Raw genomic sequence first — 12,381 nt, 5'->3', positions numbered from 1 at the left:
TGGAGGACGCGATGAGACGTGTGGAGGGCGTCTCCACCGTCTCCAGGGGCCTCAAGGGCAATTTTGCCAAGGAGCTCAGAGATTGCTCCGCGCTGGCCAGGGCCTATTGCACTACGCTGGTGCAGCGGGCATACACTGGCACGGCGTGGGGCAATAGCCAGGAGGTCGCCCGTCTCCGCCAACAGACCGAGGCCCTCGCCAAGGAGGTACAGGACCTCCGGGCGAGGCTTCGCGTCGCGGAGGCGGAGAAGCGGGCGGTCGCGGGAAAGACGGCCCCTGGGGCGGTACCCTCCGCCTCCTCAGGCGGGACCGCGGGGACGGGACCGGCGGCGGAAGCGGCGACGCGGGCGGCGGAGGGGGCGGGGGTACTGGACCCTCAAGCCCTTCTCCTCCGCGTCGACGCGATGGTGGCGGCCAGGAATGCCGAGCTGGAAACGAGAATGGAGAATCGTTTCCGGGCAATCCTGGCCGGGATGGTTCCGGCTCTCCAGGGCAGGGGGGGAGGGACGCGCGATGCCCCGCCGGTGGCTTCTCCGCCGGCGGTGGTCGAAACCAAGAGGACTGGGCCGGTGGTGGTGTCCAGCGCCGGGGTGGTGCCACCCGTGGACATCCCGCCGCCGGTCGACCCAGCCTCCTGGTCGGTGGCGAAGTCGAAGTCCGCGAGGAAGGCGGAGAGGAGGCGGGCAGCGGCGGAGGAGAGGGCGGCCATAGCCCTCGCCGCCGAGTTGGCGGCCGCTGCTTCGGCGAAACGGAGGACGGCGACCGGGGGTTCGGCGGTCGGCACGCGAAATGGGGCCGGCGCGATCACGGCGAAGCCGTCAAGTGGGAGGGTTGTTGCCCTGGGGCGCGCCCCCAAGTCCGGGGCCGTGGCGATCACGATCCCCGAGAGCTGTAAGCTCACCTACGCGGGAGTGATCGCCAGGGCCAGAGAGGCAATAGACCTCAAGGCGCTGGGGATTGAGTCGGGGGTGCTCCCCAGGAGGACCAAGACGGGGGGGATCCTCCTGGAGGTAAAGGGCCCGGAGGGCCAAGAGAAGGCACGGGCCCTCTCCACGAGGGTCTCTGAGGCCTTACAAGGGACTGGGGTTAAAGTCGTCCAGGCCGTCAAGCGAGGCGAGTTGCGCGTCGCTGGCCTGGACGACTCGGTTAGCGCAAGGGAGGTCGCGGCGGCACTTGCGGCTGCGGGGGGGTGCTCGGAGGCCGAGTTCCGGGTCGGAGAGATCCGGAGGTCCGCCTCTGAGCGGGTGCTGGGCTCCTGTTGGGCCCAGGGCCCCCTCGCGGCCGTCAGGAAGGTGGTGGCGGGGGGCCGGCTGCTGGTCGGCTGGTCCTCGGCGCGGGTGGAGGCACTGAGGGAGCGACCCCTTCAGTGCTTCCGCTGCTTGGAGACGGGGCACACGCGGTCGACCTGTAAAAGCACGGTCGACAGGAGCGCGAGGTGCTATCGGTGCGGTGCGACCGAGCACCGCGCCTCGGCCTGTGGGGCTGCCCCCAGATGCCCGCTCTGCGCGGATCTGGGGAGGCCCTCGAACCACAGGTTCGGGGCCAAAGCGTGTGCCCCGGCTCCGAGGAGGGGTCGCGCGGCGGTGAAGGGAAGAGGGGAAAAGTCGGCGGCTGCACCCGCGCAGCAGCAGCCGACTACACCGGGGGCCCAGTCCCACCAGGGGGGGGAGCCTGCAGAGCAAATGTCAGGGTAGGCTGTTTTCAGGCCTATTCCGGTTCTGCAGGCGAACCTCAACCACTCGCGTGCGGCCCAGGACTTGTTTGTCCAGGCCGTGCGCGAGCGGGGGACTGGGTTGGCAGTGGCGGCGGAGCCGTACTCCGTTCCCGATCACCCCTTCTGGGTGGGGGACGAGGCCGGCTCCGTCGCCATAGTGGCGGAGGGCCGCCGCGGGTCCCCGTCGATCTCCCTTCTGGAGAGAGGCGAGGGATTCGTGGCGGTGCGGTGGGGGGACATCGCGGTCGTCGGAGTTTATATCTCGCCGAACCGTGGCCTCGATCATTTTCGGGGGTTCCTGGGCGGGCTGAGTAGCTGCATCGCGCGGTGCAGCGCCCGTCCGGTTCTCGTCCTGGGAGACTTCAATGCCCACGCGGTATCGTGGGGGAGTCCCAGGACGACCACTAGGGGAAGCGAGGTGTTAGACTGGGCGTCCGGCCTGGATCTCCGGTTGATTAACCGGGGATCCACGCCGACGTGCGTGCGGCCGCAGGGTGTCTCTATTGTCGATCTGACATGGGGGACGCCGTCGGCCGTGCGCCGAGTGTCGGGATGGAGGGTGGCGGAAGAACTAGAGCTGGCCTCTGACCACACGCCCATAGTCATGGACGTGTGGCCCGCCGCCCTCTACGCGCGGGATTCCCGGCACGGCCAGGTGGACCGACGGCCGCGATGGGCGTGGAACAAGGCGGACGAGGACCTGTTCCGGGCCGCTGTCGCCGCGGTAACGTGGGGGGGGCCCCAGCCGGCTGGGGGGGCACCGGCGCGCGGGGCGGAGCGGCTCCGGGAGGTGATGACGGCGGTGTGCGACACCGCGGTGCCCCGGAGCCGGTCCGACCATAGAAGGGCGGCATACTGGTGGTCCGCGGGCATTGCAGAGCTTCGGCGTGCCTGCAATGCCGCGCGGCGCCAGTATGGCCGAGCGCGCAGGAGGCGCGACGACGAGGAGGCGAGGCTCCACGGGGAGTACCGAGCCGCGCTCGGGACTCTCCGGAGGGCCATCGCGAAGGCCAAGGCGGACGCGTGGTCGGAGCTCGTCGGCACGGTGGACGCGGATCCGTGGGGGCGCCCGTATAAGCTTGTAATGAGCAAGCTGCGCGCGTGGGCCCCCCCACTGACGGAATCGATGGACCCTCCCTTACTCGAGGAGGTGGTGACGTCTCTCTTCCCGCGTGAGGGGGGACAGCGACACCGCCTCCATCCGGGCCAGGAGCCTCTCTCCTGGTCCGCGGAGTGGGAGGTGTCAGCCGGCGAGCTCGGGGAGGCGGTGACCAGGGCCCGTCGGGTGGGCCGCAAGGCCCCGGGTCCTGACGGGGTGTCGGGCCGCGCGTTGGTCTTGGCATTGGAGGGGGGGCTCGCTCCCGAACTCAGGCGGCTGTTCAACAGTTGTCTGAGGGAGGGAGTGTTCCCCCCACTATGGAAGTCGGGCAGGCTGGTCCTCCTTACAAAGGCGGGCAAGTCCCGGGACTCGCCCTCCGGGTACCGGCCAATTTGCTTGCTGGACGAGGCGGGGAAGTTGTTCGAGCGCGTTCTCGTTGGACGCCTCGTCCGGCACCTGTCGGGGGGAGGAGTCCCCGATCTGAGCGAGGCGCAGTTCGGCTTCCGGGGGGGTCTCTCCACCGTCGACGCAATTCGGCGGGTGAGGGCTCTCTCGGGGGCCTGTACGGAGGGGGGCGGTGTTGCGTTGGCGATCTCCTTGGATATCGCCAACGCGTTCAACACCGTCCCCTGGGATAGAATTTCGGAGGCCCTGGTCTTCCACCAGGTGCCTCCGTACCTTAGGAGGGTGATCGGGGACTATCTCTCCGACAGGAGCATAGAATATCCTTTCCGGTACGGGATGATTCGCAGGAGCGTCGTGCGGGGGGTTCCACAGGGCTCGGTGTTGGGCCCGTTGCTGTGGAACCTCGCGTACGACAGCGTCCTGCGGGAGGGGATGCCTCCCGGTGTCAGCCTAACGTGTTACGCCGACGACACGTTGGTGCTTGCCACCGGGAGGTATACGAAGGAGGCCGTCTGCCTGGCGGAGCGCGGCGCGTGGCGCGCGGTACGCGCGATCCGGTCTCTGGGCCTAGAGGTGTCCGTCGCTAAGACCAGGGCCATGTGGTTTTACCACCGGGCCCGGCTGGCGGCGCCTCCCCAGTGCTGGATCGCCGTGGGGGGGGGGAGCGGTCGAGGTCGGGTTCCAGATGCGGTACCTGGGACTCGAGCTCGACGGCCTGTGGCGTTTCTGCCGCCACATCGAGTCGCTAGTGCCCCGGGCGGAGAGGGCGACCGCTGCGCTCGGTCGTCTTCTCCCGAACCTCGGGGGACCCTGTGGACGGGTGCGTCGCCTGTTCGCGGTGGTGGTGCGGGTTTTAGTCCTGTACGGAGCCCCTGTGTGGGCGTACGATGTCTTGGCCGGGGGGCGTAGCGGTGTGCGAGCACTGCTGCGCCGAATCGAGCGCAGGCTGGCCATTGGCATCGTGCGGGGGTATCGCACCATCTCTTACGCGACGGCGATGGTGATGTCGGGGCTTATCCCCCTCGAGCTGGAGGCCCGCGTGTTGTCGGACGTACACGGGTACGCCAGGGACCTCCAGCGGAGGGGGATGGCTCCGGATCAGGTGGCGCTCGATGTGGCGGAGTACAGGGGCCGCGCTCGGCGGGCCGCCGCCCGGGAATGGCGCGAAAGCCTTCACGGGACGGAGGAAGGAGGGAGGCGGGCCGTTCGGGCCATCCTCCCCGTGTTCGACCGGTGGAACAGGGGATGGATGGGGCATAGGGTCTCCTACCGAGTGACGCAGGTGATGACCGGGCACGGTTGCTTCGGTGTGTACCTGTGTCGCATCGGGCGGGAGGCCGAGGAGGCGTGTCACCACTGCGGCGAGTCGCGGGACACGGCGCAGCACACTCTGGAGGAGTGTCCAGCGTGGGCGGGTGAGCGCCGTGCTCTGCGGCGCGCAGTGGGCCACGACCTCTCGCTTCCGGCTGTCGTCTCGGCGGCAGCGGGCAGCGAGGGGGCGTGGAGAGGGTTCGCCTCCTTCTGTGAGCAGGTAATGCTGCAGAAGGAGGCTGCGGAACGGGGTCGTGAGCGAAATCACGATCCCGGCCGAAGGGGTGGGAGAAGGAGACGCAGGGCACGCCCCGGGGGCGTGCCTCCGTTGCGGCGTCCTTAACGCGGGCGGGGGCGCCCTTGGTGATCTCGAGGCGGGGGACCGACGGTCTCCTTATACTCGGTTGCCAATGGCGTCCCCGGAGGCCGTCGGACGTCTTGGGCGGGGGCCCGGACGTCCATCGGGCGGCCTAAATGGGGGGGAAGGCTTCACGTCGTCCGTTGCGTGGCGCCTTCGGATAGAGTAGGATAGGGTGGAGGCCGCGTCCCCCACCCAGGGAGGAATGCTAAGGCGGGGGCACACCGGATAGACATGCGCGCGCGGACCACGGGTGCCCCCAGGAGCCTAGGGACGGACGGGGAGGAGTTAGTGGGTATACTCGGCATTGCACCCATCAGCCGAGGAGTCCCACATAACCCGGCCCACTCCCCCCCGGGAGGGGTCGGGTATCCGTAATAGTGATTACCTCCTCGGGAAAAAAAAAAAAAAAAAAAAAAAAAAAAAAAAAAAAAAAAAAAAAATAGGGTTAGGGTTAGGGTTAGGGTTAGGGTTAGGGTTAGGGTTAGGGTTAGGGTTAGGGTTAGGGTTAGGGTTAGGGTTAGGGTTAGGGTTAGGGTTAGGGTTAGGGTTAGGGTTAGGGTTAGGGTTAGGGTTAGGGTTAGGGTTAGGGTTAGGGTTAGGGTTAGGGTTAGGGTTAGGGTTAGGGTTAGGGTTAGGGTTAGGGTTAGGGTTAGGGTTAGGGTTAGGGTTAGGGTTAGGGTTAGGGTTAGGGTTAGGGTTAGGGTTAGGGTTAGGGTTAGGGTTAGGGTTAGGGTTAGGGTTAGGGTTAGGGTTAGGGTTAGGGTTAGGGTTAGGGTTAGGGTTAGGGTTAGGGTTAGGGTTAGGGTTAGGGTTAGGGTTAGGGTTAGGGTTAGGGTTAGGGTTAGGGTTAGGGTTAGGGTTAGGGTTAGGGTTAGGGTTAGGGTTAGGGTTAGGGTTAGGGTTAGGGTTAGGGTTAGGGTTAGGGTTAGGGTTAGGGTTAGGGTTAGGGTTAGGGTTAGGGTTAGGGTTAGGGTTAGGGTTAGGGTTAGGGTTAGGGTTAGGGTTTGTCGGGGCTTATCCCCCTCGAGCTGGAGGCCCGCGTGTTGTCGGACGTACACGGGTACGCCAGGGACCTCCAGCGGAGGGGGATGGCTCCGGATCAGGTGGCGCTCGATGTGGCGGAGTACAGGGGCCGCGCTCGGCGGGCCGCCGCCCGGGAATGGCGCGAAAGCCTTCACGGGACGGAGGAAGGAGGGAGGCGGGCCGTTCGGGCCATCCTCCCCGTGTTCGACCGGTGGAACAGGGGATGGATGGGGCATAGGGTCTCCTACCGAGTGACGCAGGTGATGACCGGGCACGGTTGCTTCGGTGTGTACCTGTGTCGCATCGGGCGGGAGGCCGAGGAGGCGTGTCACCACTGCGGCGAGTCGCGGGACACGGCGCAGCACACTCTGGAGGAGTGTCCAGCGTGGGCGGGTGAGCGCCGTGCTCTGCGGCGCGCAGTGGGCCAGGACCTCTCGCTTCCGGCTGTCGTCTCGGCGGCAGCGGGCAGCGAGGGGGCGTGGAGAGGGTTCGCCTCCTTCTGTGAGCAGGTAATGCTGCAGAAGGAGGCTGCGGAACGGGGTCGTGAGCGAAATCACGATCCCGGCCGAAGGGGTGGGAGAAGGAGACGCAGGGCACGCCCCGGGGGCGTGCCTCCGTTGCGGCGTCCTTAACGCGGGCGGGGGCGCCCTTGGTGATCTCGAGGCGGGGGACCGACGGTCTCCTTATACTCGGTTGCCAATGGCGTCCCCGGAGGCCGTCGGACGTCTTGGGCGGGGGCCCGGACGTCCATCGGGCGGCCTAAATGGGGGGGAAGGCTTCACGTCGTCCGTTGCGTGGCGCCTTCGGATAGAGTAGGATAGGGTGGAGGCCGCGTCCCCCACCCAGGGAGGAATGCTAAGGCGGGGGCACACCGGATAGACATGCGCGCGCGGACCACGGGTGCCCCCAGGAGCCTAGGGACGGACGGGGAGGAGTTAGTGGGTATACTCGGCATTGCACCCACCAGCCGAGGAGTCCCACATAACCCGGCCCACTCCCCCCCGGGAGGGGTCGGGTATCCGTAATAGTGATTACCTCCTCGGAAAAAAAAAAAAAAAAAAAAATAGGGTTAGGGTTAGGGTTAGGGTTAGGGTTAGGGTTAGGGTTAGGGTTAGGGTTAGGGTTAGGGTTAGGGTTAGGGTTAGGGTTAGGGTTAGGGTTAGGGTTAGGGTTAGGGTTAGGGTTAGGGTTAGGGTTAGGGTTAGGGTTAGGGTTAGGGTTAGGGTTAGGGTTAGGGTTAGGGTTAGGGTTAGGGTTAGGGTTAGGGTTAGGGTTAGGGTTAGGGTTAGGGTTAGGGTTAGGGTTAGGGTTAGGGTTAGGGTTAGGGTTAGGGTTAGGGTTAGGGTTAGGGTTAGGGTTAGGGTTAGGGTTAGGGTTAGGGTTAGGGTTAGGGTTAGGGTTAGGGTTAGGGTTAGGGTTAGGGTTAGGGTTAGGGTTAGGGTTAGGGTTAGGGTTAGGGTTAGGGTTAGGGTTAGGGTTAGGGTTAGGGTTAGGGTTAGGGTTAGGGTTAGGGTTAGGGTTAGGGTTAGGGTTAGGGTTAGGGTTAGGGTTAGGGTTAGGGTTAGGGTTAGGGTTAGGGTTAGGGTTAGGGTTAGGGTTAGGGTTAGGGTTAGGGTTAGGGTTAGGGTTAGGGTTAGGGTTAGGGTTAGGGTTAGGGTTAGGGTTAGGGTTAGGGTTAGGGTTAGGGTTAGGGTTAGGGTTAGGGTTAGGGTTAGGGTTAGGGTTAGGGTTAGGGTTAGGGTTAGGGTTAGGGTTAGGGTTAGGGTTAGGGTTAGGGTTAGGGTTAGGGTTAGGGTTAGGGTTAGGGTTAGGGTTAGGGTTAGGGTTAGGGTTAGGGTTAGGGTTAGGGTTAGGGTTAGGGTTAGGGTTAGGGTTAGGGTTAGGGTTAGGGTTAGGGTTAGGGTTAGGGTTAGGGTTAGGGTTAGGGTTAGGGTTAGGGTTAGGGTTAGGGTTAGGGTTAGGGTTAGGGTTAGGGTTAGGGTTAGGGTTAGGGTTAGGGTTAGGGTTAGGGTTAGGGTTAGGGTTAGGGTTAGGGTTAGGGTTAGGGTTAGGGTTAGGGTTAGGGTTAGGGTTAGGGTTAGGGTTAGGGTTAGGGTTAGGGTTAGGGTTAGGGTTAGGGTTAGGGTTAGGGTTAGGGTTAGGGTTAGGGTTAGGGTTAGGGTTAGGGTTAGGGTTAGGGTTAGGGTTAGGGTTAGGGTTAGGGTTAGGGTTAGGGTTAGGGTTAGGGTTAGGGTTAGGGTTAGGGTTAGGGTTAGGGTTAGGGTTAGGGTTAGGGTTAGGGTTAGGGTTAGGGTTAGGGTTAGGGTTAGGGTTAGGGTTAGGGTTAGGGTTAGGGTTAGGGTTAGGGTTAGGGTTAGGGTTAGGGTTAGGGTTAGGGTTAGGGTTAGGGTTAGGGTTAGGGTTAGGGTTAGGGTTAGGGTTAGGGTTAGGGTTAGGGTTAGGGTTAGGGTTAGGGTTAGGGTTAGGGTTAGGGTTAGGGTTAGGGTTAGGGTTAGGGTTAGGGTTAGGGTTAGGGTTAGGGTTAGGGTTAGGGTTAGGGTTAGGGTTAGGGTTAGGGTTAGGGTTAGGGTTAGGGTTAGGGTTAGGGTTAGGGTTAGGGTTAGGGTTAGGGTTAGGGTTAGGGTTAGGGTTAGGGTTAGGGTTAGGGTTAGGGTTAGGGTTAGGGTTAGGGTTAGGGTTAGGGTTAGGGTTAGGGTTAGGGTTAGGGTTAGGGTTAGGGTTAGGGTTAGGGTTAGGGTTAGGGTTAGGGTTAGGGTTAGGGTTAGGGTTAGGGTTAGGGTTAGGGTTAGGGTTAGGGTTAGGGTTAGGGTTAGGGTTAGGGTTAGGGTTAGGGTTAGGGTTAGGGTTAGGGTTAGGGTTAGGGTTAGGGTTAGGGTTAGGGTTAGGGTTAGGGTTAGGGTTAGGGTTAGGGTTAGGGTTAGGGTTAGGGTTAGGGTTAGGGTTAGGGTTAGGGTTAGGGTTAGGGTTAGGGTTAGGGTTAGGGTTAGGGTTAGGGTTAGGGTTAGGGTTAGGGTTAGGGTTAGGGTTAGGGTTAGGGTTAGGGTTAGGGTTAGGGTTAGGGTTAGGGTTAGGGTTAGGGTTAGGGTTAGGGTTAGGGTTAGGGTTAGGGTTAGGGTTAGGGTTAGGGTTAGGGTTAGGGTTAGGGTTAGGGTTAGGGTTAGGGTTAGGGTTAGGGTTAGGGTTAGGGTTAGGGTTAGGGTTAGGGTTAGGGTTAGGGTTAGGGTTAGGGTTAGGGTTAGGGTTAGGGTTAGGGTTAGGGTTAGGGTTAGGGTTAGGGTTAGGGTTAGGGTTAGGGTTAGGGTTAGGGTTAGGGTTAGGGTTAGGGTTAGGGTTAGGGTTAGGGTTAGGGTTAGGGTTAGGGTTAGGGTTAGGGTTAGGGTTAGGGTTAGGGTTAGGGTTAGGGTTAGGGTTAGGGTTAGGGTTAGGGTTAGGGTTAGGGTTAGGGTTAGGGTTAGGGTTAGGGTTAGGGTTAGGGTTAGGGTTAGGGTTAGGGTTAGGGTTAGGGTTAGGGTTAGGGTTAGGGTTAGGGTTAGGGTTAGGGTTAGGGTTAGGGTTAGGGTTAGGGTTAGGGTTAGGGTTAGGGTTAGGGTTAGGGTTAGGGTTAGGGTTAGGGTTAGGGTTAGGGTTAGGGTTAGGGTTAGGGTTAGGGTTAGGGTTAGGGTTAGGGTTAGGGTTAGGGTTAGGGTTAGGGTTAGGGTTAGGGTTAGGGTTAGGGTTAGGGTTAGGGTTAGGGTTAGGGTTAGGGTTAGGGTTAGGGTTAGGGTTAGGGTTAGGGTTAGGGTTAGGGTTAGGGTTAGGGTTAGGGTTAGGGTTAGGGTTAGGGTTAGGGTTAGGGTTAGGGTTAGGGTTAGGGTTAGGGTTAGGGTTAGGGTTAGGGTTAGGGTTAGGGTTAGGGTTAGGGTTAGGGTTAGGGTTAGGGTTAGGGTTAGGGTTAGGGTTAGGGTTAGGGTTAGGGTTAGGGTTAGGGTTAGGGTTAGGGTTAGGGTTAGGGTTAGGGTTAGGGTTAGGGTTAGGGTTAGGGTTAGGGTTAGGGTTAGGGTTAGGGTTAGGGTTAGGGTTAGGGTTAGGGTTAGGGTTAGGGTTAGGGTTAGGGTTAGGGTTAGGGTTAGGGTTAGGGTTAGGGTTAGGGTTAGGGTTAGGGTTAGGGTTAGGGTTAGGGTTAGGGTTAGGGTTAGGGTTAGGGTTAGGGTTAGGGTTAGGGTTAGGGTTAGGGTTAGGGTTAGGGTTAGGGTTAGGGTTAGGGTTAGGGTTAGGGTTAGGGTTAGGGTTAGGGTTAGGGTTAGGGTTAGGGTTAGGGTTAGGGTTAGGGTTAGGGTTAGGGTTAGGGTTAGGGTTAGGGTTAGGGTTAGGGTTAGGGTTAGGGTTAGGGTTAGGGTTAGGGTTAGGGTTAGGGTTAGGGTTAGGGTTAGGGTTAGGGTTAGGGTTAGGGTTAGGGTTAGGGTTAGGGTTAGGGTTAGGGTTAGGGTTAGGGTTAGGGTTAGGGTTAGGGTTAGGGTTAGGGTTAGGGTTAGGGTTAGGGTTAGGGTTAGGGTTAGGGTTAGGGTTAGGGTTAGGGTTAGGGTTAGGGTTAGGGTTAGGGTTAGGGTTAGGGTTAGGGTTAGGGTTAGGGTTAGGGTTAGGGTTAGGGTTAGGGTTAGGGTTAGGGTTAGGGTTAGGGTTAGGGTTAGGGTTAGGGTTAGGGTTAGGGTTAGGGTTAGGGTTAGGGTTAGGGTTAGGGTTAGGGTTAGGGTTAGGGTTAGGGTTAGGGTTAGGGTTAGGGTTAGGGTTAGGGTTAGGGTTAGGGTTAGGGTTAGGGTTAGGGTTAGGGTTAGGGTTAGGGTTAGGGTTAGGGTTAGGGTTAGGGTTAGGGTTAGGGTTAGGGTTAGGGTTAGGGTTAGGGTTAGGGTTAGGGTTAGGGTTAGGGTTAGGGTTAGGGTTAGGGTTAGGGTTAGGGTTAGGGTTAGGGTTAGGGTTAGGGTTAGGGTTAGGGTTAGGGTTAGGGTTAGGGTTAGGGTTAGGGTTAGGGTTAGGGTTAGGGTTAGGGTTAGGGTTAGGGTTAGGGTTAGGGTTAGGGTTAGGGTTAGGGTTAGGGTTAGGGTTAGGGTTAGGGTTAGGGTTAGGGTTAGGGTTAGGGTTAGGGTTAGGGTTAGGGTTAGGGTTAGGGTTAGGGTTAGGGTTAGGGTTAGGGTTAGGGTTAGGGTTAGGGTTAGGGTTAGGGTTAGGGTTAGGGTTAGGGTTAGGGTTAGGGTTAGGGTTAGGGTTAGGGTTAGGGTTAGGGTTAGGGTTAGGGTTAGGGTTAGGGTTAGGGTTAGGGTTAGGGTTAGGGTTAGGGTTAGGGTTAGGGTTAGGGTTAGGGTTAGGGTTAGGGTTAGGGTTAGGGTTAGGGTTAGGGTTAGGGTTAGGGTTAGGGTTAGGGTTAGGGTTAGGGTTAGGGTTAGGGTTAGGGTTAGGGTTAGGGTTAGGGTTAGGGTTAGGGTTAGGGTTAGGGTTAGGGTTAGGGTTAGGGTTAGGGTTAGGGTTAGGGTTAGGGTTAGGGTTAGGGTTAGGGTTAGGGTTAGGGTTAGGGTTAGGGTTAGGGTTAGGGTTAGGGTTAGGGTTAGGGTTAGGGTTAGGGTTAGGGTTAGGGTTAGGGTTAGGGTTAGGGTTAGGGTTAGGGTTAGGGTTAGGGTTAGGGTTAGGGTTAGGGTTAGGGTTAGGGTTAGGGTTAGGGTTAGGGTTAGGGTTAGGGTTAGGGTTAGGGTTAGGGTTAGGGTTAGGGTTAGGGTTAGGGTTAGGGTTAGGGTTAGGGTTAGGGTTAGGGTTAGGGTTAGGGTTAGGGTTAGGGTTAGGGTTAGGGTTAGGGTTAGGGTTAGGGTTAGGGTTAGGGTTAGGGTTAGGGTTAGGGTTAGGGTTAGGGTTAGGGTTAGGGTTAGGGTTAGGGTTAGGGTTAGGGTTAGGGTTAGGGTTAGGGTTAGGGTTAGGGTTAGGGTTAGGGTTAGGGTTAGGGTTAGGGTTAGGGTTAGGGTTAGGGTTAGGGTTAGGGTTAGGGTTAGGGTTAGGGTTAGGGTTAGGGTTAGGGTTAGGGTTAGGGTTAGGGTTAGGGTTAGGGTTAGGGTTAGGGTTAGGGTTAGGGTTAGGGTTAGGGTTAGGGTTAGGGTTAGGGTTAGGGTTAGGGTTAGGGTTAGGGTTAGGGTTAGGGATAGGGTTAGGGTTAGGGTTAGGGTTAGGGTTAGGGTTAGGGTTAGGGTTAGGGTTAGGGTTAGGGTTAGGGTTAGGGTTAGGGTTAGGGTTAGGGTTAGGGTTAGGGTTAGGGTTAGGGTTAGGGTTAGGGTTAGGGTTAGGGTTAGGGTTAGGGTTAGGGTTAGGGTTAGGGTTAGGGTTAGGGTTAGGGTTAGGGTTAGGGTTAGGGTTAGGGTTAGGGTTAGGGTTAGGGTTAGGGTTAGGGTTAGGGTTAGGGTTAGGGTTAGGGTTAGGGTTAGGGTTAGGGTTAGGGTTAGGGTTAGGGTTAGG

Source organism: Halictus rubicundus, chromosome 18 (assembly GCF_050948215.1).
Source record: "Halictus rubicundus isolate RS-2024b chromosome 18, iyHalRubi1_principal, whole genome shotgun sequence".
In the NCBI taxonomy this organism is placed as follows: domain Eukaryota; kingdom Metazoa; phylum Arthropoda; class Insecta; order Hymenoptera; family Halictidae; genus Halictus; species Halictus rubicundus.
This window is presented reverse-complemented; position numbering follows the sequence as displayed.